Raw genomic sequence first — 26,862 nt, forward strand, 5'->3', positions numbered from 1 at the left:
ATTAACCGCAATGCATTCCACTTTATTTCTCAGGATTGCACTCAAACTGTGAGTTTAAGGATAGTCTTCAAATGGTAAGGTACATCAGAAGCATCATGAGAGCCTGTTAAAATGCATTTTATTTCCATCCCTCTCCTTTCTGTTATAACTTTTTGAGGATGAGCAGTAGAGTGCAGGAATGCAATCAATTCTAGACAGGCATCTCAGTGAATTCAGATGCCAGTGGTCCACGAACACACATTGAAAAAGACTGGTCTAAGCTTTCTTCCCTTTTAGAATATAAAGATTTTTCTAAATCACTCTTGGACCTCAGCAGCCATGTGGACCATCATAATGACACACTGTTTTTCATAGGCTTGATCATGATCTGAGGAGACATCCTAAATAGTACCAGGGATGGATATGAACTTTCTATTTAGCTAATTTGTAGTTTTGCTTTTCGTAATTTCAACGATGTACCACTGGGAGTTGAACAGCTTGTTTCATAAGCCAGCTGGGACCTTTCAACAGATGAATGTTTACTGCTGTGGTACTAGACTTTCATTATGCTTACATTGGCTACACCAACCTTTGCTATCTTAGAAAATTCTCTAACTCTTCTCCAGATTTTGGCACTTTCTACTGCCTTTTAATATATCCCTTGGGGCAGAACAGATGATCTTTTGGATAGGAAATAATTTTTATTTCAAGACTGCATAATAATATCAATTTTACAGGAAATTTTAAGTGACAGGGATTTGAGTTTAATTTAAAATTCATCAGAGTGTGATGGTACTAATGCAAAGCTGTTAATTGAGGTGACAACTGCTTGTCTACATGTTAAATTTGTCTGTGTCTAGTTGTTGATAACTACTTATCAGCTCACCTTCTCCCTGGTGGCTGGCTGGAAATTTTCATTTGTCATGAATTATAAGATACGTTCAGATTTTAGAAGAAATCAAACATGATAAAAGTTATTTTACAATAAAAAATTAATATTTTAAGTCTAAGTTTTGCATTGCTAATCAATATATTATTCAAGAATATTAAAATGATTAGGCAGATTTATCCAAACAGGGAAATTGGGTCCTACATAGGATTTTTTAAAACAAGAAACTCTACTATTGCATAAAAGAAATAGTACAATTTTTGAATTAATGGAGCTCCTTTTTTATATCACACATACCAGTATACATAAATAATTAGCATGTCCTTAGTAAATGTGCTTTTTCCCAATTAAAAAAAGCATAAGCTAATTAGCAATCGAGGCCTAAACTCCTTTTCCCAGACTAACCACAGAATTAGTCAGAAGGTGCAGAAACAGGTTTCTCACACAGAAAGCTACAGGTCTGTAAACAGAGTTAACACCAGAAATTTTTTGGCTCTGTTTGATTTCAGAAGGCCATGTTCCACATGGATAACCCTAGAATACATTCCAAAATGGACTGTTTCTCTCCATAATATGTTCTGGTACCTATTTTATTTGGTGGGTTAGAAACCATCTGACAGGTTCTTCCTACCCTACACAGAGAGGACAAAGCAGAGAGGTGGAAGGAAGTGCAGAAGTTTTCCTTACTGCGGGCTACTCATCATATAAACAATCATTATTTACTCACCAAAGCCCTCTGAGAAGTATTATTAGATAACACAGGTAGACAGGAGAGCTCAAAGCAACACTCCGCACTAAAAGGATGCTAATGGGACATCTCTGAAGGCTCTCAAGTAACTGGTGTCTTAGTTCCATTAAAAACTCCCAACTCTACATTGCAAAACATTTATTCTGACATGGCCAAATTACAAGAAGCCAGCAGAACCTCTGCCTTGAAGATTACCAGCCGCACCAAGAAATCCCTTCTGCTGTTTTCCCATTGAGTTTGGCCTCTGAGATGTTATGACAAAGTAGGCATGGAATTTTGTCAAGTTCAAAGTCTCCTGACATTTATTTCTTGGACCTGGAAAGCCTTAGTGCATCTTCAGTGGCTGAATCTTGGAGCTGAGAGCCATGGCAATCAAGGTGAAATGTCAGTCTTAGCCTCCACAGCAGCAGCAAACATCCCCCTAGCAATCACCATAGTCTAAATGTAAGCTAACAAGGGCCAAAACTATGGTGGTAAAAACTGACATAAGAAGGATGGAACAGATGGGGACAGAATTGCTAAGAAAGACTAGTGAAACCTTGTCAATTTTTAAAATGGAAAGGGAAAGAGAAGGCAAAATAAAAAGCTACTTCCATTTTTAAAACTTGGGAGACTGAATACAGCAGTGCCATTAATAGCACTAGCAAAGTCAGGAGGATAAATATTTGGCGGTTCAAAGATGTGTGAGGTCTGTGATTTATTAAATTTGAAGGGCCAATCCAGTTGCAAGTGTCCCGTTTGCACATAGAGGAATAGAAATAAAACTCAAGACGGGGGTTTGGGAATTTGCACAAAGATGTCAGTGGACATGAAGGAGTAGATGTGTTCTTCCAGGAAGAAAATACAGGGATTAAGGAAGAAGTGGCTAAGGATAAATGTTTTCAAAATACCCACAGTTAACAGATAGAGGAGGGAAAACAGGCGTCTGAGAAGACAGACAAAATTCTGAAAGTGTGCCCAGAAAGTTCTGTGTCAGAGAAGCGCATTTCAAGGAAAGAGCTGATCAGCTATGTCAGTGATGGAGAAATCTAAGGCAGATGAGAGGATGATGAGCACAGTAGAGAGGAATTAAAGCAGATTGTGATAAGTTGAAGGCAAATTTGAAGGAAGATCATTTGGTGACAATCCTCCAGGGATTGTGCCAATGACACCTTATATTTCATCTCCAGCTCAGCCTGAACAGATGGCACAAATGAGACTCTCTTCGTATGAGGGTTTCCTCTGGATTTATAACCTAGTCAGTCCCATTTCCTTATTTGCCTCCAGAAGGGCCAGAAGCTAAACCCCATGTGCATTCCCAGAAGGGGCAGAATAAGGCTCATTAACAAGGTGTGTGAGATGGCTCTGCCTGCAGCTTTATGAAGAAACTTGATGAATTAGCAATGTAATACGTAATATAGCACACTCTCTCACCACTGCCGACCCAGGTTTCAGTGCCTTATATTATAGCTATATTTTACATGAAATGTAATTGGTTTCTGAACTGTCATATTTCAGCATCTTAAAGTTAGCATTAAAAGTAAGATTGATAAAGTTATTTTCATCTCAAATATTAAGAGATGGATTCCTGTGAGAAATGGAAATAGGGCACTTTCTTAATGTCCAGATTTAGCAAATCCCAAACCAAACCTTTTCATGATAATAAATCTTTTTATATTTCACTGAAGTCCCCTCTAGTCTAACCCAGAAGTTGGAAGTAAAGTCTGAAATTAACACTTGTTTCACTTCTGTAAAATACTTCATTTCTTTTTTAATATATAGCACTCATCCAGATTTTATGCATATGTTTTGAATTTTATTATCGTCATTTCAAATACTTTATCATATTTTGCTATACTCTATGACGTATTAGGAGTTAGTGAAGAAATAAGAGTACAGTGTGATTAATTATAGTCCAGCAGTTATAATTCTGCCTTTCGATTAATCAAAGTAATTTCTTTTGTTGTAACACAAGTAGGTCTTTTACAGACATAATTTTTCATGGACCAGTAATAACTCTGCATTTTACAGAGCTATTTCTGGATGTAAATAATAGAACACAACATTGAGCTAACCCCAGTATTCTCGTAATAACTAAAGGCCAGGTACCAAATGAAACACAGGAGTATAGCTGGCCTCTGAGAATGATCTAGAACCAGGGCTTTGTCTGTGCTCTGCCGGCTCTTCTACTTCATAGTTTTCCTCTGAGGACTAGCTTCTTCTGCTCCTTAGTCAACATATGACACATGGGGACCAATAAGCTCTCTGATTTATGTGTTATAATTCAGCCATCCAGGGAGAGACTGATGCTCTCTCTCCCAGTTCCAATTTTAAAATTCTGAAGCAAAAGATTGGCTAGTTTTCATCAGCTATCCATTCTTAAATGAATCAACTCTGGTTAGAGTGGGGTCCAGAGAGGAGAATGGGATTTTTTGGCCCAGCCTATCAATTGCGGACAGGAGCCATGGACATACTGGACAAAATAACTGCCCAGAATCTCCAGCCATTGTGACGGGGAAGAGGAAATGAAAAGTGTGTGCTATGAGAGACTCTTCTTACAAAGTGTTGAGATAACCGTTGATTCCGTCACTTAAATCTTTTTTTTTTTTTAAATCAGCTAATTTGCTTACAAGACAACTACCACCATAACTATCATTTGGGTCTGTGTAAATAATTTTATTTTAAAATATTTGTCTTCAAAAAAATTTTTGTTTTCTGGGCATGTGAAAACACACTGGTTATATTTAGTTGCCTACTGGGGAACTCTGGTGGAAAATTGAGTGAGCAGGGGGACATATTTAAAATAACACAAGACAGCTGGTTTTATCCAGTCACTGGTAAGGTGGCGGTGGGGAACTCAGAGGCTTGGAATTCCCCTTGGTTATTGTAGACAATACTAAAGTTGCTGACTCAATCCCCTTCATGTTTGCTTTCCTCCAACACAGAGATCAAAAGGTGAAAACTCATCTTCCCAGCCTCCCTTAAAGGGGGGCCTTGCTATTCGGTTCTAGCGAACAGGACATAAGTGGAAGTCCATTAGTGCTGCCACTGCTGCTTTTCTTTTTCCTGCCTGGAAAGCTGGGAGGATACCTGAGGTCTCTGTCATGTCTAAGGATGACAGAGCAAGAAATGAGGAAGAAGATGAGAAACCATGGACTGCCCATGACTGAACTTCCTGTTGTCTGAGACAGATAAACTCTGCACCTTATTGAAGCCACTCTGCAGGATTTTTCTTCGCCTCACAGCTGATACAACCCAATAGATGTAGCCATCAGAACATCAAGGAAGTAGAAAATACTACAAGTCCGTACCTTGGTACCTAAAGGTTGCCAACTTTTACTGCAAATCATGTTACCCTTTTGGGGGGCACAGAAGGCTGAATACTGGTCCCTCAAAGATGTTCACATTCTATCTCCAGAACTTGTGAATAGGATATCTGTGAATACGATACCCTACCTGGTAAAAGAGATCTTGCAGGTGTGATTAGGTTAAGGACCTGGAGATGCTAAGGTGATCCTGGATTATCCAGGTGGGCCCAATGTAGTTACAAGAGTTTTTATAAGAGGGAGGTAGGAGGGTCAGGGTCAGAGAGATGTGAGGATGGAAGCAGAGGTCAGAGAGGAAAGAAGACGTTATGCCACTGGCTTTGAAGATGGAGGAAGGGGCCATGAGTCAAGGAATGCAGACAACCCTTTAAGACTGGAAAAGGCAAGAAAATGGATTCTCCCCTAACCAACCCCCACCCCCGGAAGTAATGCCCCCCTGTGGACCCATTTTTAGACACCTGACCTCCAGAATTGTAAAATAATAAACTTTTATCATGATGATACTTAGTTCGTGAAAATTTGTTACAGAAGCAGTAGCAAACTAACCCAGGGGCTTTTAATTAACGACAATATTAGCATACTGAACTCCTACAAGGCTTCCCAAAGGATCACTCACCCTCCAGCCACCCCTCAAATCCATTCAGGACACTGCAGGGGCAGCATGAGGCTGTGTCCTTTCAGTAGACTGAAATTTTCCCCTCTGATATAATGAGAATGACATTGTAGACTTGAAGGCAAATCCAGTTTCTTTGATCCATAATTGGTTTTTTGTCAGTTTCCCAGAGGTTTTTGTGACTACTGAGTGGAAATTTCATTCATGTGACATTTAATATAGAATTCTCTGAATGCATGATTAATTTTTGCAGATCAGGTATTACCTCATTAACAGATTTACAGGAAGTAGCAACGTAATTATAAAGCAGCTATTTTCAGCATGCTCTGTCGGGGTTATTTCTCTGCCAATCATTACGCCCTGGGAAACAACATGTGGCACTAGCAGAAACAAGTTGAACCTTGGTGAGCAATCCCTTCAGATAATTGCATCTTTATTATCGCCGGTTCCCTTAGGATTTGGGGGTCTTGAGATCTCCTCTGCCACTGGACTGCAATTCATTAAGGTTTCCATCCTGAGCCAGTTTTAATTAAACTGTCCTCCTTTTCTCCTTAGCTCCCCATAGCTCATCCTTCTTAACAGGTCACAGTGGTAGAAATCCAGCTGTTGGGTTCAACTGAGACCCAGTCCCCTCCTGTCATTTCAAAGAATCGTCTCTCGGTTTATAAGTTCAGCATTTTACTGAGCTGAATGAGCATAAAATATACCTGCGTCCACAAAAAAGAAAACAAAAAATAAAAAGGAAAGAAAAGCATCTCAATTCTCATTTTTTAGAAAATAAAACAGGTACTGTTTTATTCATAAGCTGACCCCATGTTTATGACAATAATGCTAGTTGATAATTTAATGTCCTTAAAAAATCAACTTTTGGCTTTCTTCATCCTGAAATTAAACTGCCTTGTGATGATATGATATGACAGGACATGACATGATATATGCTATGATATAGGACAGACAGATTTCTGGAAGGTTTATAACTTTTCATTCCCTTTCCAATAGGATTTTCTTAACTGACTATAGTCATTTTTCGTTTTATGTACAAAGTGAAATAGATTTGTTTGTCTGTTACTTGATTATTTTCACTGAGAAGCAATACTATAACTGCATCTCTTGTTAGTTGTCCTTATAAGTTTTCAGAGTGATAAGTAACACAGGTTCTCCTTCACTGTGGGTAAGAAAAAAAGGAGCTTCTTTGTTCATCCAACAATCTAATAAATATTCATTGAGTGCTTTCTTTGTGCAAGGCTGAATACAAGGCAATGCATAGAATATAAAATTGTCTAAGACAGGCTCTACTTGGAGGCAATTCACTGAGTTACGTTTTACATGTTAACTCTCATTCTCTACCTCAAAGAAAAGCAAAGGACTCCTCATTGCCACCCCATTTCTCATTACAGTGTTTGGGAGAGAAGATTTGAGAACACAGAGTCTGGAGGAAAGGTAATTAGTTAGGAGGCATCATCTATTCATAAGGTATTGCAGGGACAAATAGAACAATAGAATAAAGAGAAAAATAATGTTATAAAATACATTTACAAAGAAAGACTTGAAAAAACTTACTAATCGGCCATTACGTAAATACGTAGGTAAATATAAAACATTTTTTCTTTTAATTTCTTTAAAATATGTATAATTGTTTAACCAAAAGTTAAAGCATTGTCTTATGAGGTTTAGCAAAAAAATATATGTAGTACAAATGAAAACTACAGCATAAAGGATTGAGTGAAGTGGAGATAAATGGAAATATACGATATTGTTACAAAATTGCTATGTAATGTGAAATGGTATAATATTTACTTTATAAGTATGCTATGAAAAGTTAAGGATGTATATTTTAATTCCTACAGCAACCAATAAAAAATTAATGAAAAGAGGTATACCCAAAAAAATCAATAAGTAAATTAAAATGGAAGTCTAAAAATTATTCAAATAAGCTCAGGGAAAGCAGGAAAGGAGAACAGAGGCAACACATAGAAAACAGAAGATAAAATGGCAGACCTAAATCCAACCATGTCAATAATTACATTAAACATTAAAGAAATGCATTGGGTGATGAAACATTTTTCACCAAGTGGTGTTAGAACTGAATGTCTATATAGAAAATACTGGCCATCATTCCCTATTTCATGCCATACCCAGATATTAATTTGAGGTATATCATAAACCTAAATGTAAAACCTAAAATCATAGAGCTTTTAAAAGAAAAGATAGGAGAATTCTAAGTAAGCCACAGAATGCAATATCAAACAAATAAAATTGATAAATTATACTGTATCCAAAATTTCTGCTTATCAAAAGACACTGTTAAGAAATAAATAGGCAACCTATGGATTGGGGAAAAAATACTTGCAAAACTAGTATCTAAGCTATATAAAAGGTGATCTCAGTAATAAGAAGACATAAAACTCCAGTAGAAAAATAGAAAAAAGATTTGGACAGACAATTCATAAAACAAGATATACAAACAGTCAATAAACATGAACATGCTCTTAATTATTCATTAGAGAAATGCAAATTAAAGCCACAATGAGATTTCATTATATGATCACCAGAATGGCAAACATTTTAAAAACTGAGAACAGCAAATGTCAACGAGGATGGGAAACAACTCATAGGTTGGTGGGAATGTAAATGGTATACCCATTGAAAACTCTCTGGCAGTTCTTATAAAATACACATACCTACGCTATAACCTAGCAATACCACTCCTAGGTATTACCCAAAATAAATGAAAAGTATTGTCTACATAAAGACATGTAAGAATGTTCATAAGAGCATTCATAACACTGCAAAACTGGGAACAGCCCAGGTGTCCCTCAAAAGGAGAAAGGATAAACGAAACGTAATATATTCGTGGGATATTACTCAGCAATAAAAAAGGAATAAAAACTACTGAAAGGGCTTCCCTGGTGGCACAGTGGTTGAGAGTCCACCTGCTGATGCAGGGGACACGGGTTCGTGCCCCGGTCTGGGAAGATCCCACGTGCCGCAGAGCAGCTAGGCCCGTGAGCCATGGCCGGTGAGCCTGAGCGTCTGGAGCCTGTGCTCCGCAATGGAAGAGGCCACAACAGTGAGAGGCCCGCGTACCACAGGGAAAAAAAAAAAAAAACTACTAATACAAGCAATAGCATGTATAAATTTCAAAGTTATGCTAAAAGAAAGAAACCTCAGGCAAGAGAGTACATACTATGTGACTTCATTTATATGAAGTTCTAGACGATTTAGAACTAATATATTGTGGAAAAAAATCAGAACAGTGTTCCTTCTGGAAGTGTAAAGGCAGAGATTAATGATTCAGGGACATAAGGCAACTTTTTGAGGTTATGTTAATGTTTTATATCTTGATAAAACTTTGGGTTACTCAGGTGAATACATTTTTCAAAGCTCATTAAATGATATATTTAAGATTTGTGCATTTAATTATATGTTGAACCAAAGAAAACTGTAAAAAAGCATTAAATTCTAGTTATTGATATGCAAACTAAAGTCTTTAGGAGGAAGTCTGTGAATCTGAAAGTATCTGAAAGTTACTTTGAAACTGATAGATCGACAAGATGGATTGATGGATGGATAACGATGGATCTAAGAAAGGAAGTTAGTGAAATGTTAGTGGCAGTTCATGACAACATTTTCTAACTTCTCTGCATGTTTAAGCTGTTGGAAAAAAAATGTTGGAAAACATTTAAAAGTCAATCAATATAATGCCCAATTAACAGAATAAGAAAAATAAAGCAATTCAACTTAATAGTTGCAGAAAAACATTTAAAAAATGCAAAACCTATTTATTATAAAACTCTTAGAAAACTAGGAATATAAGGGGACTCTCTTAAACTGAAATAAGTTACAGACATGCTCACACAATCTATAGCAAAATCTATTTAATGGTGATTATTTTAGAGCTTTCCTTTTGAGACAGAGCATAAGACAAGGTTTCCCACTGCCATTAACTTTATTCCACACTGTTCTGGAAGTTCTAGTGAGTTTAATAAGACAAAAAAATTTAAATCAAAAGAAATAAAAGGCATTAGCAATGGATTAAAAAAATAAAAGTTTACTATTTGCGGGTATGACTGTGTAAATAAAAAAATCCAAAATATTTATAAATTACTTAGAATTAATCAGTAAATTTAACAATTTTGCTGAATATAAAGTCACTATACAAAAATTAATTGCATTTCTATGTACCAGCAGTAAAAAGTTTAAAAACGTTTAAAATTTTAATTTATAACATTTAAAAAATGAAAAATAGCAATTCCCTTGGAATAACATGAGACTTTTTTTTAAAGAAAATTACAAAATATTGAGATAAATTTAAAATGATATAAATGGAGAGATACAGATTGTGCATGACTGCAAGTTTCAGCACTACAAAGATATCTGCTTTCTTCAATCAAGACACAAACAGGAACTTTTGTGAAACTTGACAAGCTGATTCTAAAATTTTAATGAGAACGGCCATGGCCCAAAAAATGGATGATTTACTCTACTGGGTAACAAGACTTACTATAAAGCTACAGTAATAAAGAAAAAAAAAAAGGACAAATATACTAATGAAGCATAATAGAAAAGGAAAAGATCCTTGCATTTACGTACATGATACTCAATAAAATAGGCATGAAGAACAGTAAAGAAAAGTCGACATTTTGAATGAATGATTCTGGCTAACTTGGACGTCTATTTAGAAACAAAATAGAATCTTAACTCTCTGTCCCCCACCATGCATAAATATCAGTTCCAAGAAGACTGTAGATCTAAACACAACAGACACAACAATAAAGTATCTAGAGGATAATATAGGAGAATATTTTCATGATCTAGGCTGTTTATTTCTTTTAAAAATTAATTACTTTTTCTTCCAGTTTCATTAAGATACAATTGACATACAGCACTGTATAAATTTAAGGCATACAGCATAATGATCTTACTTACATACATCATGAAATGATCACCACATAGTGAACAGCCATCATTTAATATCGATACAAAAGAAAAGAAAAAAAAAATTTTTTTCCTTGTGATGAGAACTCTCAGGGTTTATTCTCTTAGCAACTTTCAAATATAACATACAGCAGTGTTACTTATACTAATAATGTTGTACATTACATCCCTAATGCTTATTTATCTTATAACTGGAGTCTGTACTTTTTGACCACCTTCATCCAATTCCCCCTCCCCCCAACGCTTTGCCTCTGGTAACCACAAATCTGGTCTCTTTTCTTCCATGAGTTTGTTCATTTGTTTTTGAAGTATAATTGTCCTTCAACACTATATTAGTTCCTAGTGCACAACACAGTGGTTCAATGTTTCTATATGTTACAAAATGATCATCACCATAAGTCTAGTTACCACCTGTCATCATACAAAGATATTACATTAATATTGATTATATCCCTTACACTGTATATTTCATCTTTGTGACTCACTTATTTTGTACCTGGAAGTCTGTACGTCTTAATTTCTTAGGCTATTTCTTAAACAGGCAACAATACTAACCATGTAGAAATAAATGAAAATTTTGGATTATGTTAAAATTAATAACTTCTTTTCTACAAAAGACCTTGAGGACATGAAAATTAGAGAGGATACCTGTGAAACATATTACTACTAAGGGGTTGTAGCCAGAATAATTAAGAACTCTAAATCAATAGGAAAAAGAATAGACAACACAGAAAAATACCTAGAGACTTAAACAGGTTTTCACAAAATAAGATATCCAAATGACCCATAAACACACGATGACCTCATCAGTAACCAGAAAAACGCAATCAGTATCATACTGTGATACCACTATAAACCCATCAAAATGGTAGCACTAAAAAGATTGCTAAGACTAGGTGTTCACAAGGACATGGAACAATGGAAACATTCATACACTCCTGGTGAGAGTGTAAACTGGTACCAGCACTTTGAAAGACCATTTGCTATTATCTACTAAAGTTGAAAATATGCAAAACCAATGACTAAGCACTTCTACTTCTAGATACATACCCGATATAAATAGACGCACATCTGAAGCCAGAAATGTACATAAGAAAATTCACAGCAGCACTCTTTGTAATAGGCAAAAATTAGAAACATCTCAAATGTTCACCTATGGTAGAATGGATAAATCATATGTGATATAACCATGTAGCAGGACAGTATGCAGCAAAAAAAGGAATTAACCACAGCTACACACAACAATAACATGAACCTCACAAATACAAAGTTGAGCAAAAGAAGCCATACACAAAAGAGTACCTCCTGTAGGCATTTGTACAGCTTTCAAAGACAAACCTTTGCTAAGGCCCTTCCCCGCTCCCGGAGGTAGCCTGTAACCAATGACTGTTCCACGCAGGACACTGGGAAGGACCCTGCCCACTGCAGAGCTCTCCACTGAATGAAACGAAGACTTGACTGTGTCAGCCACCCAGCTTCTTCTACCTCAGGGCTTCTCAAACTCGGCACTACTGACATTTTGAGCTGGACAATTCTTTGTTTTGAGGGCTACCCTCTCTATTACAGAATATTTAGCAGCATCCTTGGTCTCTACCCACTAGATGCCCACACATCTCCAGATGCTGCAAAACATATCCTGGGGTGCAAAATCTTTCCCAGGGGAGAACCATGGTACAATCCTGTCCCCTTCAACCCCCACAGGGGTTGAGCCTCAAAGCATTCCCTGATAAAACTTCCCGCACGCAAATCATCAGTCTGTGGCACACCCTGATGACTTCCATTCATTCAGTAAACCATTTACACATGTGTTTATTTATTGGTAAATAATACCTGTACTATGTTATTATATATTATAAGATTATCATAGAATATAATTATAGAACATAAACAAAAACATAGGTGACATAAAAATAAATATAATTAGTAGTTCTAATTTTTCTCTGCTCCCCAAAAGAATGTTCACTGGCACCTCCTAGAAAACCTAAACCCTACAGAGGAGAATAGTGCTCTGGGAGAAGGGAGGAAACAGCAAAAAGAACATAGGTAGAGAGTTTAGTTTTAGTAATCCTCTGAGTCAGGGAAAAAAGGAGAGAATAGTTACAATAAAAATCAGGGGATAATATGGTGATGGGTAATGACACAGCAAAAGTACTCAGTGTATATCCAGATGGCATTGATCACTTTAATAGGTAACAGAAAAAGAATTTGTGGCTAAACAAAGAAGCAGACCAGGCATGCCTGACTATGCCTACAAGCTACCCACTAAAATTCCTATGAAAAAAATGCAATAAGAGTTTAAAACTGGCAAGAGCAGTGAAGAGCAAAGATATGAGAAGACGATGAATCAAAGTTCAAGAGAATTTCTTTTAATTGTATCACTGTTGGATCAAAAGGTAAGTCCTTGCATTTCACAACATATTCTTACCCCTAAACTGAAATTAGTCATCACGCACTTTTAAGAGCTTATTCATATAGCAACCTCCTATTAGAGATAAATGAAACAATTAGGAATTCATACAGAAACCAAAAAATAACTGTAGTGAGAGACTTCATTCTATTATTGGTCCATTTTAGAGGGAGCAGTAAAAACAGACAACATAGAGGGTTTTTTTAAATTTAATTTAATTTAGTTTTTATACAGCAGGTCCTCATTAGTTATCTATTTTATACATATTAGTGTATATATGTCAATCCCAATCTCCCAATTCATCACACCAACCTCCCCCACTTCCCCCATTGGTGTCCATACGTTTGTTCTCTACATCTGTGTCTCTATTTCTGCCTTGCAAACCAATTCATCTGTACCATTTTTCTAGATTCCACATATATGCATTAATATACTATATTTGTTTTTCTCTTTCTGACTTACTTCACTCTGTATGACAGTCTCTAGGTCCATCCACGTCTCTACAAGTGACCCAATTTCGTTCCTTTTTATGGCTGGGTAATATTCCATTGTATATATGTACCACACCTTCTTTATCCATTCGTCTGTCGATGGACATTTAGGTTGCTTCCATGACCTGGCTATTGTAAATAGTGCTGCAATGAACACTGTGGTGCATATGTCTTTCTGAATTATGGTTTTCTCTGGGTATATGCCCAGTAGTGGGATTGTGGGGTCATATGGTAGTTCTATTTTTAGTTTTTTAAGGAACCTCCATACTGTTCTCCATAGTGGCTGTATCAATTTACATTCCTACCAACAGTGCAAGAGGGTTCCCTTTTCTCCACACCCTCTCCAGCATTTGTTGTTTGTAGATTTTCTGATGATGCCCATTCTAACTGGTGTGAGATGATACCTCATTGTAGTTTTGATTTGCATTTCTCTAATAATAAGTGAGGTTGAGCCTCTTGGCCATCTGTATGTCTTCTCTGGAGTAATGTCTACTTAGGTCTTCTGCCCATTTTTTGATTGGGTTGTTTGTTTTAACATAGAGGTTTTGAATAATATAATGATGAAAATACTTTTTTTTGTTTTTTTTTTTTTGCATTTCCATTTAAGGTCCAAGTTTTTAACCTCTCTTGGAGCTTTTTCTGAGAGGGTTCCAGGGTAATAGTCCACAAGTCCTCAGGACCAGGTCCCTCAAAAATGGTATTATGGGCTGTATTGTGCCCCTTCCATTCATATGTTGAAGCTCTAACCACAGAAGTGACTGTATTTGGAGACAGGGACTTTAAAGGGGGTGATTAAGTTAAAGCGAGGCTATTTGGGCGGGCCCTTATCCAACCTGACTGGTGTCCTCATAAGAAGAAATTAAGACACACACAGAGACATCACAGGTGCATGTGCAAAGAAGGATGACCTTGTGCAGCCATCCGCAAGGAGAGGAGAGATGCCTCAGAAGAAACCAAACCTGGTGACACCTTGATTTTGGACTTCCAGCATCCAGAACTGCGATAAAAAAAAGTCTGCTGTGTAAGCCCCCCAGTCTATGGCATTTTGTTATGGCAGCTGCAGGAAACCATCACAGATGGGGAGCTGCTTGCCTCAGTATACTCTATCAATGCATGGAACAGGCTCTTTCCTCAAATTCCACAGCAGGCTTGTAGACTATGTATTACATAAAAAAAAGAAAAAAAAGGAAAAAGAAGAGAAAAACTTAAGGGAAACTTGATTAGAATATCTTTTATTTTTATGTTGTCAAAAGAAAAAAAAAAGATTGGTAAGCTTAACTACCTAAAACAAAACAACCACCAAAAATCTAATGTCTATTATAAAAAATTCTAAGCAAAACTAAAAGCCAAATAAAATAGGAAAATTATTTAATCTCCAAGTAAATCTTATTTATGTATGTATTTATTTATTTATTTACTTTTGGCCGTGCCCTGCCGCACAGCATGTGGGATCTTAGTTCCCTGACCAGGGATAGAACCCATGCCCAATGAAGTCGGAGTGTTGAGTCTTAACCACTGGACCACCAGGGAAGTCCCCTCTAAATAAATCTTAAAAATCAAGTTTGTGACAAAAAAATGTAAACTTTTGATGAAATTAATATAGTCCTAGAAAAACATAACTTACCAAAACTAACTCAAAAAATATTTTCTGTGTTCTAGCCATTAAACAAATTGAATAAACATTTTAAAATCTACTCACAAAACATAAATCAGCTGAAGTGGATTTACAAGTGAGTTCTAGCAAACATTCAAAACCCAGATCATTCCAATCTTACAAAAAGCCTTCAAGAAAATAAAGAGGGAACAAACATTGCCCAACACAAATCAGTAGGAAAAAGCCAAAGAATATGGGGGGCCAAGTTACAGAATACATGCAAAGAACAAACCAACATATTAAAAAAGATCCAATTGCACTAGTAAGCTAAAATTCAAATTAAAACCGTAATTAGATGCCATTTTTGCTTCTCAAATTTGCAGTTATTTTGTGGATGTAGGGCGTTGAAGACTGGTAAGAGAACAAATTGTTACAACTTTTATGGAGAGCAACCAGCAAAATTTGGCAAGACGTATCAAAAGCCTTTTAAAACTGTGTGCTGTGTGTTTTTAATACAGTGATTCTACTTATAGGAATGTATTTCTAGCAAATAATCAGAAATGTGGGCAAAGAGGTATGCTTATTATATGACTAAAAAGAGGGAAAGTTGATTAACATTATAATATTCAGATATAAGAGAATGATTAAATATATTCTAGTACATCCATTCAAAAATGTGGTTTGCACCATACAAATAATACCTTTTCAAAGAATATTTAGTGAAATAGAAAAAGATAATTCAATAATATATTACCACAGCAGAGTACAAAACTGGAGATAAAACAATCTCAACTTCATGTGAAAAATACTGAAGAGAAAGACATTAAAGACATCAAAATATTTACAGAGGTTAGTTTTATGTTGCTAAGAATATATGATATTTATTTTTTTAATTCCTCTGTGGTTCCCAAGTCTTCTGCAACTATACATCAACTTTCACAACCAGAAGAAAAACAAAAGAATTTTAAGGGATCAGATGAACTTATTTAGGGTGTGAAAGGTTCTAATTAGAATAAGGATGAGTAAAACTAATGGAAAAACACAGACTTACCACTTTAGGAAAGGTTGCAGGAGAATTAACAAGAATACGTAGACAGCACAAAATGGAGCTGGATAGACATAGATTTTAATCTTGGTTCAGCCACTCTTTAGATGTGTCCTATTTGGAGCTTCCTTATCTATAGGCTACAAACTCTTCCTGGTCTGAAATAGATGAGCTTACATATTCGATGTGCCTAGCATGAAGTTTAATACCGAGTAGGTTTTCCATAAAAGTTAGATTCTGTTCCCTTACTAATACCTGAATCTTATCTTTTGATCTCTTAGTTTTGATCTTTTGCCTAAGATCAATTTGATGTTGTCACTATTTCCGCCATGACCAACTAAAACTTGGTTCAGTAAGGCCCTATCCGTGTTAGGTAAATTTAAAATGACATATGGCACAGCTGAATATAAAAATACATCTCCTTCAGGCATAGCTAATTAAGGGAGGACACAGTTCATTCAAAGGGGACTAAAATACATGTTACTCGAATTGACAATTATTTCACTGATCTTACTAATTTTATTCAGAAGTCAAACCAGTTGCACATGGAGACGAATAAAGTGAGTCAATTTATTAATTAGATAATACCCTAATTACCCATCTTCTTCTCTATCAGGAATTTCTAAAAGGACCAAAAAACTCCATACTTTTGTGAAGAGAAAAATAAGAACATATTTTGTTGAATTATTTCATAAACTGGCCTTGTATGTCCTTATTTTATTTAAGATTATGAATAGTTTCAGAGAAACATTAATAGAATCAATAAATAGTGATATATAATCAATATTTGCTGTTGATAATTTTTTAAATTGGTTTTACTCAGTTGATAAAGAACTTGAGGGTACACCAGGTATCATGTTTCTAAAATACCTGGCTTATTTAAACATACACAAAACAGTATTATACATTTGTATATAAATATTCCAGATTAAGACAACTGTTTGTACAAGGACTTTGGCCTATATTTTTACAATCTCAAGCAAACATTCAAGCAAGGTCATGAAACCTTGAATTAACCAAGGAAACATCTCAGTGTGAGGAAAATGAATTTTGGTTTGGGGGGCATTATATTGTTTCTTTCTGTCACAAAGCCAAAGAATTGAGCAGTGATGTTTGCCTGCCTGCTCTTTTCAGATGAATGACATGGAAAATTACACAAAAAGTGAAAAAAGAAACTGCCTTGTCCTTCTCAATTGCTTGGAAATGGAAGTGTTTATTCAAGCATTGACATGTTGGCCCTGGCTCCCAGTGCCCTTGATTAATATAAACTATTTTCCAGAGGTGTAAGATAAGCAGCTAGAGGCATATGGTTTCTCTACTTTGTCTCTGCCAAAATTCTCCATCTCCTCCATCTACCACTTAGAGGTCCTCAAGGAAAAATCCTTTGGACCCATCCTAACTCACCTGGACTCCTGCAATAGGGGCTCAACAGGTGTTTTCTGGCTTCTACCCTTGTCTTTTTAATGATCCATTCTCCACTGAGCACCAAAACCATCTTTTAAAAATGTGAATCAATTTCTCTCACTTCCTTACCTAAACCTCTCAAATGACTGCTTATTGTGCTTAGAATATAATCTGTACCCCATACCACGGTTTATACAAGACTCTACAAGCTCTGGCCTCTGTCTGATTTCATCTTGCACTACCCCCTCCCCTTCCTCCCTGGGCTCTACCCATATTGTTATTTTTACTGTTGTTCACACCAAGTGCATTCCCACCTTAGAATCCTTGCTCCTTCCGTTCCCTCCTCCTGGAATGTCTCGCCCTGAGAATTTACCATGACTGCCTTCTTTTTTTGCCCTCAGGTCTCAGCTCAAATATTACCTCTTCAGAGAGACCTTCTAACCTCTCAATCCAAAGTGGAACAGCCCTGCTTCGTGGCTGCTTTCCCATAAGCCTGCTTTGTTTTCTTCCTTAGCACTTATCACTGGCTGACATTATTTTATTCATGTATTTATTTTCTTGTTTATTGTCTTTTTACTCCTAACTAAAATTTGACCTCTATAAAAGCAAGTATCTTGTTGATCGTGTTCACTGCTGTATCCTTAACATCCAGGACAGTGACTAGCACACATTACTCAGTTCAGGGGGATTTGTAACATGAACAAATAAATTCAGCTGTGCAACTCATCAATTGGGATTTTTTATTTGCAAGCAACAGAAACTAACCGTAGCCAATGTAAGCAGAAAGGTTGTTGGAAAGATATCAAGTAGCTCACAGAAGAGCCAGGATAGCTGGAGGGATAGGCTTAGAAAATAGGCAGGAGCCAAGGCTACAGGGTCAGAATCATAACTGCAATGAAACCAGAAGGATACTGCCCTCAGTCCTGCTAGGTGTGGCCATGGACACTCTACGACTGGTGCCCCTGCCATCACTGCTAATGGATGCTGGTGGCTGCTCTCTCAGCATCATCAGACTAAACTCTCACTGCCCAAGGTTCTTTACTTCCTTCTACCTCCACGCTTACATTTCCTTGCAGCAGTAATCTTAGCCACATGTCTATAACCCTAGGTAAGGTTAAGTTATGAGAAGAACAATTTCTGGCCTTTATAGCTTTTGTAGTAGAGGGTAGATTTTGTCACCATAAAATCATAAAATGTGAAAAGCAAATCATTGCTTTTTATAGTTTACGATTAGACATGACATGGAAATTCATTGATCTCACTATGCCCATGGTAGATCTGTCAATTTATTCAGTAGTCATATATCAAGTATCTTCTATTTCCTTTTGTAATAAATAGTGACTGACTCAATGAATGGCTACAATTTCAAGATTGTTTATAATTAACCCTATAAAATATAAAGAGCCCTACACAATCTTAATGATCTCATGTATCTCTAGGGAGCTTTGAAAGGCTGATGAAAAGACATACCTCCACTGCAAGGCCAAGATTACATAACCATGTGCTGTCACAATAGAGGTAGAAGATTTGGACTCTAGATCCAGATGCTGCACACCCTCCCTGAGTGACTATGGGCAGGTCTCTGAGCCTTGGTTTCTTTACTTACAAAATGAAAATATTAATAAAATATAATAGTCTTCTATTACTGCCTCACCAAGTTTTTCTGAGTATCACATAGGACAATACATGAGTATGCCTCAAAGAATGAAAGATACGCACAATACATGTAAAGTATCAATATTATTATTATATAAGTAGCAAGACTCTATTGCAATTGGAGACCACGTCTATCCTAATCACAAGAACTACCATTTATTTAGCTCTTGCTATGTCCTCCAAGCATGCCTAACCCCTTATTCTCTCATTCTCTTTTCTCCTGCCACCTGCCTGAGTACAAGCATCTCTATTAGATATCTACCAGATCTAACAGATCCTCTCAAGGGCCCTTTCCTTCCCTCTTGGACTCATGCTTCATATGGAGAGATTTCAGCTAAACCATCTATACTCATGGTCTCCCTCCCCAGGGAGAAGGTGTTTATTTGATTAAAGAGTTTAAGGTAAGAAAGTGACCTTCCTTAGACTAATAAGTACTAATAAGTCATTTTTGCCTTATAATCATATTGGCCATTTTGTCTTATACTTGACAATACCTATGCAGGGAATGAAATTCTCTTTATAATGTTTACTATCTATATGCACTATTTCACTCATTGTAAAATCTTAGGTCTTGGAAATTTGATTAGTTTATCCTATGGCCGGCTATATAACACCTGGAGTATTTTATGTATATTAATTCTAGGCAAATTTACCCTTACAGTATTTTGGCAGCTCTGCCTTTATTCATAATCAAAGACATATAGACTTGCCACTTGTAAACACAATGTGATACATAAAGAATAAACACAAGTCACAGTGCTTACAACACAAGAAAAGCACAGTGGGCAGATTTTTTAAAGGCTCAGCTCAACAGGGAATAGAAAAAAAGAAAACACAAATGTCTCTGTCCTGCACAGAGAAGCCTTGCCTTTGTGTGCTGTTTCCCTGCGGATGAAAAGGCAAAGAGAAGCTCCAGCCTGCATTGCTCCCCTGGGATTTGAAAGAACAAAAGAAAAGTAAACACTCCTCTGTTTCCAAGAATGACATTCAAGCAAGAATAGTCTATCTTTTCTTTTTGTTTCTCCTTCTTCCTTTACTATTAAACAAAAAGATAAGTGGTAAGGTAGAAATCCTTTTAAAAATTATTTTTGTTTGGGGGTAAGAGTTTAGTACTTCTTTTGAAAATTACAGCAGAACTTATTTTGTTTCCCTCCTTCCAATTGTCTAATGCAATATCCAGTTGTTAATTTCCAAGGGACTTCTGATTGTTTCCTGATATAATTGAAATTTAAGACCTCTGATCTTTTTCAAATGATTATTCCAGGCACTATAGGGAGTACCCTCAGTTAATGCTGATTGTAAATGACTTCCTCATGTGACCTAAAACCCTCTCAAAGCCTTATTCCTAGGACTTCAACTCATCTTATATGTTCATCCCAATGTTGTGCCATGATGGTAAGCTGCCACTGGGATGGACTCAAAGCTTAATAAGAATATTATCATGCCATGCTTCTGACATTATAATTGTCCCAGGCTGTTAGACCCATCAGTGGGAGGTGATGTGAGACCCTCCAATGGTTGGGTAAAGTTATGCTAGTGTGCTCAATTCCAATCCACATTGAGACATGGGGCTTCCATTACCATCTCTTTCTCACGGAACCTTATTCTAAATAGCAGGACACGTGTGGGAGCCACATTCTTGTTGAATCCTAAAAGCACCACCACCAAAATAATCCCTGACTACTGCATTCAGTATCCTCGTCCCCCTAAATCCTGGCATGTTAAGACAGGTCCTCTCTATGAAATCCTTTATTTATGTTTCTTCCTGACAGTGACGCTCAGATACTGAGATGAATCACCTAAAGAGAGCAGAATCTTCTTTGGCAGTTTTTGCCAATTAAATTCACAAATGTCTTTGACTTAAAAAAGACCTTATAGGGAATTCCCTGGTGGTCCAGTGGTTAGGACTCCTCACTTTCACTGTCAAGGGCACAGGTTCAATCCCTGGTTGGGGAACTGAGATCCCACAAGGTATGCAGCATGGCCAAAAAAATAATAATAATAAATTTAAAAAAAATTTTAAAAGACCTTACAGGTTGAATTGGATGCTCTTGACCCCCAATGTCCTTAATATCCTATTCTTGTGGGTTTGCTCCAAACCCTCTGGTTATTCCATTTCAGTATCTCCCTAGGGCTCTTTGTCCTCTTTCTTTTATTGTGGGTATTGCCCAGACTTCCATCTTGGTGCTCTGCCCTGAACACTCTACAGGACTACGGATCACAAACCCAAGTGCATACAAGGCTCTGAACATAACTAGATGAAGCAGGTCGTATGGGAGGCAAATAATGCTCTCTTATTTTTTGATACAGCAAAGAACTATCTTTTCTCATATAAGAAAACAAAAATCCATCACAAGCACAATCTTAAATGGCCGCTGATATTCAGTGTCAGTGAGGTAATGAGTCAGTGGAATGGCTGAGTCTGCAGGGAACCAGGAAGCAGCTATTTCTCAGCTTCAGTCAATGTCTTCCACTAGGTAAAATAACCATTAGCAAAATTTTTCATTTCTCATTTTTCAAAAGAATCTGGAAATTCAGACTTTTATATGAAATCTCCAATATTTAAAAAAGAATAGATACATGTATATGTATAACTGAATCACTTTGCTGTACACCTGAAACTAATACAACATTGTTAATCAACTATACTCCAATATAAAATTTAAAAATTAAAAAAATAATAAATAAAATTAAATAATAATAAAATAAATAATAAATAAATAAAATTTAAAAATAAATTTAAAAATAATTAAATTAAATTAAAAATAATAAATAAACAAAATAAAATAAAATTTTGCTCGAGCCTAACACACCTGTCTGCCAGAAATAGTGGGCCAAAGAGAACACATCTCCGTGGCAGGTATGATCAGTGGGTCGCCAGTCGTCGGCAGTCGTCGGCTTCTTCACTACAGATTACTACAGGAAGTCGTTTTCAAACTGTAGAGCACAGCCCACTATTAGATCATGTAATCAGCCTAATGGATCGCAAGTAGCATTTTTAAATGAAATTGAATTGCACTGAGGAAAATCAAAAATAAGAGAATATATCACATTTAATAAAGATAGGTGTTATTACAGGAGACGCACATGCATCTGTGAGAGAGAGAGAGAGAGAGAGAGAGAGTGTGTGAGTGTGTGTGTGTGTGTGTGTGTGTGTGTGTGTGTGTAGTGGGTCACTATTAAAAAATCAATTTCTAACTGTCGTCAAAAGGTTTGAAAGTCACTGCTTAGTTATGCTGTTCCAATCCTTTATCTTCAATTGTAACTTAAATGCCAATTATTGTGAAATGTTTATCTGTATGCCAGATTTTTCTCTTAAACTTCAGTCACTTACTTTCAATTATCTGCTGAATATTATCAATGGGTAATTCACAGGTCCCACAAATGCAATCTAATAGAATGACTGAAATAATGGGCTTTGTAGTCAGACCGATCTCAGTTTGAATCTTAAGATTTGTTACCCTGTTTTCTCATCCTTAAAATCAGGATAACTGAACTGTCTGAATAGGGCTGTTATAAGAATTTATCCTTACAACAGTGCCTGGCATGTACAAAAATAAATAAATACTGCTTGAATACCAATCATAGGCATTGTTCTGGGCACTAGAGATTGATGAGTTAGCCCTTCCGTAATAAGATAGTGCTGCTTTTCAGTAGTTCAAGAAAGGAAATTAAATCAACAAAGTATCTCCTTAGTGTTTACTGGATACATACTGTAATCCTTTCATAATGTAATTTATCAGTACCCTTTTCAAATCACCTCTTTGAGGATTACTAACTTATGACCACAAGGATGAACTTCTCCTCCCTCCAGAGTGTCATGAGACTCTCCCTGCCCCTGCTGACCAGGAGGCAGTTCTCAGAGAGGTCTTAGTTGTACTGGGGCATAGAAAAGAATCTGTAATTTTGCTGCGTTGAGGAACTTGGGTGTATGTTCCACAAGTTCTGGTGAATAAGATGATGTCTGTCTTAGTCCATTAGGGCTGTTATAACAAAGTACCATAGACTGGGTGGCTAATGTACAACAGACATTATTTCTCACAGTTCTGGAGGCTAGGAAGTCCAAGATCAAGGTACCAGCATATTCAGTTTCTGGTGAGAGTCTGCTTCCTGATTCAGAGATGGTTGTCTTCTCACTGTGTCCTCACATGGCAGAAGGGACAAAGGATCTCTCTGGGGCCTTTTTTATAAGGGCACTAATCCCATTCATGAAGGCTCCACCCTCATGACCTAATCACCTCCCAAAGTCACCACCTCCAAACACCATCACTCGGGGGACTAGGTTTCAACATATGAATTTGGGGGGACACAGACATTCAGTCCAGAGCAATGTCCTTCCCCTTGAGAAGCAGTGAACACATGAATAATCTGTGGTAATCTACTGATTGGCCTTCCTATGTATAAATCCATCCCCTTTTAATACATACTTTACTCTGAAACCACAGACTACTTCTAGAATGGATTCTGATCACATCCCTTTACTTTCTTACCCTTTCATGACTCCCCATTGCCATCTATAGAAAGTCTAAGCTCCCAGTGAGATTTACCAGGACCTTTGTGATCTTATCCTCATCTCTCAAATACTCTCTTCCTTTCAATCAGAACAACTTGCAGTTTTCAATACTTTTAGCACTCGCTGTCACTTCTGGGCTTTTACAGGGGCCACTCTCCTCCTGGAAAGATTTTTGCTGCCCTTGCATTTCTCACTTCTCACACTTTTCCCCCAAACTTCCACCTGTCAATTGAGTACACTTTGAAATTAATTTTTGTATTCTCTCCCCTTGAAGGAAGGGGACATATCTTTATTCATTGTTATATTCCCAGTAACTAAAACGAAATGCCTAGCACATGGGAGGCCTCCATATTTGTTTCCTATAGCTGTTGTAACAAATTATCACAAACACAGTGGCTTAAAACAATCCAAATTTATTATCTTACAGTTCTGTAGGTCAGGAGTCTGACAGGTTTCATTAGGCTAAAATTACGATGCCAGCAGGGCTGCATTCCTTTCTGTAAGCCCTTAATAGGATCTGTTTCCTTATCTTTTCCAACTTCTAAAGACCATCCACATTCCCTGCCTTGTGGTCCTTTCCTTCTATCCTCAAAGCTAGAAAAGGCAAGGGAGGTCCTTCTCACCTCCTCTTCTGCCTCCCTCTTCCACTTCTAAGGACATTTATAATTACAAAACACCTGGATAATCTGGGACAACTTCCTGATTTTAAGGTTAGCAACCTTAATTCCATCTGCAAACATAATTCCTCTTTGTCATGTAAGGTAACATATTCATAGGTTTCAGGGATTAGGATGTGGACACCTTGAGGGCAGGGTGAGGGGGCTATTATTCAGCCTGCCACAGCCTGCAGTAAATGGTTCATAAATGGATACACAGATAAGGTGTCCAGTGGATCCTTACGGTGGTTGCTGTAGTGGATGACTAGTGTTCTTGCCTGCCCAGCGTTTGTTCTCTTCTGGCAATGGCACCTTCATATTTCCAGGGCAGCTCCTTCCTCTTCCTCCCATTTCATACTGTCTTAGTGGGTATATGAGTTAAAGTAATGCTAGTTGCTGTAACACAGAATGCCCCAAGTTTTAGTTGCCTCAAAAAATAATTATTTCTTGCTCACATAAATGTCCAGTGAATATTTCTGGTTTGACTTCTGTCTTTCAAGTGGTTCAGAGGACTCAGAGACCCAGATTCCTTCCATCTTGTGACTTCACCGTCTGCAACTCATAAGTGCCAATATCATGCAGGAATCCTCTTCAATCCATTCAGCTGGAAATGGAAATGAGCTTGAGCACTCAGGAGAGGTTTCTACAGGCCACATCAGGAGGTGGCATACATCACATTTGCTCACATTCTAAGGACTAGATGTCAGTCTTGTGACTAACCCTAATGAGAAAGGAGACTGGAATTGTGGTCCAGCCATGCCCAGGAAGACAAGGAAATGGGTAAGAAAATCATCTAGCCATTTCAGCCACAGTGAGAATATTAAATAACAGTGCCCAGGACTCTCACGGCCAAAGACTATGCTTGCGACCTAAGTTAAGTCAATCAGAAAATAAATCCTGAATGACTCTCAGCTAAAATGTATTCAGTTACAGGAGCCAAAACCCACAATTCAGCGGCATAATTGAGTAAGGGATCTTAGATTCAAAATAAGAAGTTTGGGGATGGCAGGCCATGGCAGGTGTGCCAGCTCACTGAAAGGATCAGGAAGCCAAGCCTCTTTTATTTTCTTGCACCACCATCCTTAGTATGCAGTGGAGATTCTCATGGTCATAGATTGGCTACTGCACTTTCAGGCATCACTCTTACCTTCCAGATAGAAAGAAGTAGAGGGTTGAAAAATTCTGCCCAGGGCTTGAATTGTGTCACATAGACCCGCCTAACTGGGAGACGAGGAAATTACGTACTTTCATTTCCTAACTTCCAATGGTGGAAGAAAGGAGAAGGGATTGGAATGGGTGCTGAGTGAACACCTGTCTGTTTGTACAACTGGAATCTTTGGAGCTGATTCATCCCCTATAAATCTTTAACTCTTAAAGGTGTTTGTTCCTGCACCTATAACACCCAGGGATCCCGAGCTGTTCTGTTGTTATTTCTTCAACTTGGCTCTTAAAGCTTCTCTTTTACTTCTCTGAGCTGTTATTTTTCCAATAAATTCCCTTTACTATCTTACTCTTTAAGAGTTAATTTATGTTGTTTGCCACCAACAAACCCTAACTGATATCACCTAATAAAGGATTCTGGTGTTTAAAGGTCCAGGAAGAATCAAGCTTAGGAATATTACTCTTTTTACAGTTCAGAATCCATTGGGCACTTAGCCCTGTGCATGAAGTATCCCAGCAACAATTTGGAACAGAAATTTTAAGAGAATATTTGGCAGTTTTGTTGAAGTATCCAAAATACATTTATTCGAAATGGAAATATTCACCCAACGGAACATTTAGGTAAAATGAGTTTTTCTCTTTCCATTTCTGAGATCCACTCTTACTTGTGCAGATTGGCTAGTGACTGGAGCAGGTTAAAAAATGGTGCAAATGGATTACTAGCATTTTGTTAATGAAACTCATCACTATTTAAATACAGTAATTTCATTAAACAATCGTCATTAACTCCAAGATCCTCTTGATGATTTCTTCCACACAACTCCATGAGAAAAGCACTTGAAAAAGAAAAAAAAAAAAAATCTACCAGCTAAAATGTTTTCAGAATATAAAATGGGACAGAAGAAAAAGTAGAATAGCATAGACTCTCAGTAAACATTACATTTGCAAAAATGATGATGATAAATGATAGCATGATGAGAATGATGTCTTTAATAATATTATGAATACTACTTTAGATACATAATAGCCATCTAGAGGTGAATTTTAGAATCCCAGAGTCTACTGCCTCATTTTAGAGATGAGAAAACTGAACATCAACAAGGTAAGCGTCTAGGTATGAAGAGAAGTGTGAGTTTGGGGCTATGAAGGAAAGAGGTCTACATCTGAGCAAAAGAAAAAAAAATTGAAAATTATTTTTCACCTTACATTGAGGCCAATCTGCAAAAATATTTATCATTTATTAAATGATTTGAATAAGAATTGAATAACAAATTGAAATTATTTCAGGTGCAAAATATTTAATAATGAATGTGTCTTTTGTGTGTATCTCTGTGTGTATGTGTGTGTGTGTAGTGATGAGATTATTTATCATTAAGGACAGGACACTTTTCATAAAACTGAAGTTTCAGCATATGACACTGATTAAAAATATGATTATGGTAGACATAAAATAGACCAGTAAA

This window comes from Pseudorca crassidens, chromosome 11, assembly GCF_039906515.1.
Source record: "Pseudorca crassidens isolate mPseCra1 chromosome 11, mPseCra1.hap1, whole genome shotgun sequence".
In the NCBI taxonomy this organism is placed as follows: Eukaryota; Metazoa; Chordata; class Mammalia; order Artiodactyla; family Delphinidae; genus Pseudorca; species Pseudorca crassidens.